The 5,027-nt window shown below is 32.4% G+C and overlaps 1 protein-coding gene across 2 annotated transcripts in view; it reads right to left on the reverse strand.

The window, feature by feature from the left end:
• The window catches only part of LOC106876779 (uncharacterized), a 790,885-nt gene that overhangs the window by 316,459 nt on the left and 469,399 nt on the right, over window positions 1-5,027 (reverse strand). The window lies entirely within an intron of this gene.

The raw sequence follows: 5,027 nt of genomic DNA on the forward strand, positions 1-5,027 counted from the left end.
ATATATATATATATATATATATATATATATATATATATATATATACACAATATGTAAATAATATATATATATATGTATATAGATAGGTCATTTCCACATACATGTTATGTATGTTTCTGTAAATGGATGTCATTTATTTGATATTGCATACAAAAATTATGCAATTTCAAGCAAATTAATTCAGAGTTCATTTACTCCTTCAGACATTGTTATAACCGTAATCAACTACGAAATGAACTTGCAAATGTTAGAAGAATTGTCACTGCTTCATGGATTCGTCCAACAATTGAGCAGATAGACAAAATGTAAACGTCAATTTTACCTATCACCTCTTTAGTATAATGGTTTCAAACTCTGACACAAGGCCAGTAATTTTGGCTATGGGGTAAGTTGATTATATTGATTTTAGCACTCAACTGGTGCTTGTTTTATTAGCCCCAAAAGGATGGAGGGCAAAGTTGACCTTGGTGGAACATAAAAACAGATAAAATGTCACGGCATTTTGCCCAGCATGCTAATGATTCTGCCAGCTTGTCACCTTTTAGTATAATATCTCTCTCTATACAGGACTTGAGGCAATTAGTTTAAATAAAATTTCTCTTACGATCCAAAACATCTTCCTCTCAGCGGTAAGTTGGTCAATAAAATGAGATAATCTCTTTGATGAAATTCTATCACACATGCTGATAAACCAAAGCCAAAATTAATTCCTAAGTCAAGTAAGATAAATACAAAACCAAAAAGAATAACAATGTGGTACCCTAACCTTCCAAGAAAAGCCAATCTTTGAGAAGCTGTCTGAACTATGCTAAGGATATGTTTTTACCAGCAGAAATCTTTGGTAATAATGAGCCCAGCATTTGGTACAACTGCAAAGACTGTAGCTAAAGAGCTGCTAAGGTTTAGTGGGTGGGGGTATGTTTTGATGGTGTTTTCCTGTGGGAGACTTTTAGCTATTAAAAGACCCAACATTGGCATTACCCAACAGAATTATTCAGCTAAGGACTCCATTTTTAAAGCATCAATACATGTAGTCTCTAGACCAGGGGTTGAAGACTATTTTATTTTGGTGAACCTCCATAGCCATTTGATTTTTAAAAACTAGTTGTATGTGAAATTTTTTCAAAATTCCTATTTTGTTTATCATACATTAATTTGTGTAGGTTGAATAACGTAAAATGTTAGAGAAACAAACCTACCTGTTTCTCACAATACATACCAATTCATACATCTTAAGCAAAATTTTTTCAGGGGCCCTAAAATAATATTGTGGATCCCCAATTTACTATTTTGTGACGTGGGACCCGGTAAACACTTGTATGGACCCTGGTTGAGAACCACTTGTCTAGACTATGTATGGATGATGCATCACCTGATTAGTAAGGGAGAAATTATGTGTCATGTTGCATAAACGTGGATATCATTGGATGTGGTAGTATGTAGGTCAATGAGAGCAAAGAACTCAACTAACACCATGGAGACAAAGCCAAACCACCAGAGTTGACTGAAAGTGGGGCAGAAATAGTTCCATTAACATATGCAACGAGGGTATGATCAGATAGGGAGCTGAAAAGCCAAGAGATGAGAAATAGGTAACGTGCATATGTGGAAAATTTTGATAAGAGGCTTATTTGACAGAAATGGTCATAAACTTTGTCTAGTCCAAAACGCTTCTTTCAGCAAACTTCTTGAAAGAAAGCTCCGACTGCTGAGAGCCATAAGACATTCAGTTGCCAGTAGGTCTGGCTCTGTGGGTGATGTACTGGTAATCACTGAGAAGAAATAGAGATTCAAGGTATTGAAAGCTGTTGTTAATAGCTGTCTCTGTTACCATAGTTGTTAGAGGATAATTACTCAACAGACAGGGTTGCAAAAGATATTAGATATGTGGCCCTTAACTGTGATATCGGAGAAAGAGAGTACATGATGAGAGGCTCCACAAAATGTCTATATTTTTACTATGTAACTGGAACCATCATTTCACTGTTTCTTTTTCAGTGAGTTTGTTAGTTTCCTTGTAAGTTTGGGTTTATATACATATATATATAGAATATTTGTGGACCAGAACAAGCCTAGAGATAGAGATTCTCCATTTGTCTCATTGGTCCATAAGATTTACTGACCAAACCATTCTAAGGGCAATAACCCATCCCTTTCAAAGTTTGGACAGTGTATAATATTTGTTTGTTTACTAAGTAACTGACTGTAATGGTGCTCTTACCATCAGTTTGAAGAGAGGGTATATGCCCACAGCCATTGAAGTGTGATGAGCCATGTGTAAAGCTGAGTGATTTATGATTGTGAAACATTGGTCACTCTATGACCAGACATATATATCATCATCATCATCGTTTAACGTCCGCTTTCCATGCTAGCATGGGTTATAACATCATATAAAAACATTACAGCTTTAACTTTTAGAGTGTGTTTCTTTTTCTGGATATAATATCCACTGACAAACTATGCTCTGCTAAGGATTATTTCTTTGGCATTAGGAAGGGCATGTAGCTGTTGAAACCAAGACCAAATTAGATTAGGGTCATGTAGAGTTCTCCAGCTTACCAGTTCCTGTAAAATAATCTAACCCATGTTAGCATGGAAAATGGATGCTAAATGATGATGATAATGATGCTAAATGATAATGATGATGCTGATGATGATGATACCCATTATATATACACATTATGGATTAAACTCATTGACACCTAGACTGCTCACTTTGAGTTCTTTATATATATATATATATATATATATATATATATATATATATATACACACACACACACACACACACACATATATATAAGAGTGAGAGGGAGACAAAGACACACGTATATATACAGACACACACTTGCATATCTCTATATATGTGGGTAGGTGCAGATGTATATATATATATATATAAGTACATACCAATACACTTACTTATACTTAGTGATGTTATTTATAGCTATATTATACTTATATTTATTGGTTTCAAGGAGAATATTAATGTCAAGTTCAACATCATCATCATAATCATCATCACTATTATCATCATCATCATCATCATTATTATTATTATTATTATCACTATAAATACTATCATTATAATCACTATTATTATTACTGCATTACTATTAGCATCATCATCAACATCAGCATCACCATCAGCATTATTATTATCATTATCATCATGATTACTATTAATTCTTCCACATAAATTTCTTGTTTAGTGTATTATCTTATTTATTATCAGTTCTTTAATCTCGGGAGTCAGGTTTTATTAGATAATGACATATAAAAACTTTAATAAATACATAAATATATCATAGTTTATGAGTATCTTAGTCAATGGTCGGTCTCAGCTACTTCACATAGTACATTCCACTGTCCGTACTTGTTCTTTTGTGATTTTTCACACACACACACACATTACATCTATATGTGTATATGTGTGCTTGTGCATGTGTATTTGTGTGCATATATACATATATGCTCATAAATATATATATATATATATATATAGATAGATAGATAGATATACATTTACATATGCATATATATATATATATATAACACAACACACACAAATATACATACATACATTTTATATATATATATATGTATATATATATATATATATATATATATATATATATATATATATATATATCCTATGGTTTTGCTTGGGCAAAGTGACACTGATAACCAGTTGGTAGAACTCAATACATTTAAGTGTCAGGTAAGTACAGTGTGTAACAATAATAAATGAATGACATATGAACTGTTGTACAATCATCTACATTACCATACAGCCGTTTCTGCAATTAGCAGCAGAGCAGACTTCTGGTACAACATCCTATATATAGATTCCTCAAAGCCATTAACATGATGTATATATATATAGGTATATGCATTCACAAGCACATATCATTGTAACAATATAAGTCAGTTTTTGTGTATGTTTGTCCCTTGATAATAAACACTGTGGTATCTCAATAAATTGTCCCAACCTATTTAATCGCTGATAGAAGTTGATGCATATGAAAATATTTCAAAGAAATCTGATTTCTTGAAGATTCAAAAAAGAAGAATTTTGTACCGCATTATAGCAATACATTGCAACAGCTGCCATCATTTTCTAACAGAAGAATGTGCTTTTTTGGAAGAATGTATTGGCTGATGCGAACTGGATTCCACTTGAAGGGGAGCAGGAAAGAAAAATATTTGATAAACTTTGCAATTGTCATTTAATGATAGGGAGCTGGTCAGGTGATATTTTGTTGATAAATGCTTAAAACATACGCACACACATACATGCACACACATACGCACACACATACATGCACACACATGCACTGACTCACAAACTAACACATTCTCACATTGATGAACTAATCTGTCCATGATACATTGACAGACATACCCCTTCACAAACAATAATTAATTATAATATTGATTGTTTACTTCAATGTTTTTGTGTATCGCACAAAAAAGCCACTTAACCCTTTTGTTACCATATTTCTGTTGAGATGCTCTGTGTTTCTTTCAATTAATTTAAAATATAACAAAGAATTTAAGAAAATAAATTCATTATCATTATCATTAAACTAGTGTTAGGAACATAAATTGTGATTAAGGTCTGGTGGAAGATTTTAATTTAAAACTTATGAAAACAAGACATTTGTACTCGGAGCCAGAACTGGTTTCAGCCGGATTGCTAACAAAAGGGTTAAGAAACTAATATTTATGTGTGCATGTGTTCTTGTGGCCACATTTTCTTTTGTACAAAGAATCACATATAGACTCATGCACAGATAGACAGACAGACTGATAGATAAACAGGTGGATGGATGGATGGATGGATAGATAGATAGGCAGGTAGATAGATAGGCAAGTATATATAAATATATATAGACAGAGTGACAGAGATATAGATAGATAGATGGATAGGATGGACAGACAGACAGTCAGATGGATAGATAGACAGATATATGTATATTTGTATATATATATATATATATATATATATATATATATATATA

This window comes from Octopus bimaculoides, chromosome 17 (genome assembly GCF_001194135.2).
Source record: "Octopus bimaculoides isolate UCB-OBI-ISO-001 chromosome 17, ASM119413v2, whole genome shotgun sequence".
Classification (NCBI taxonomy): Eukaryota; Metazoa; Mollusca; class Cephalopoda; order Octopoda; family Octopodidae; genus Octopus; species Octopus bimaculoides.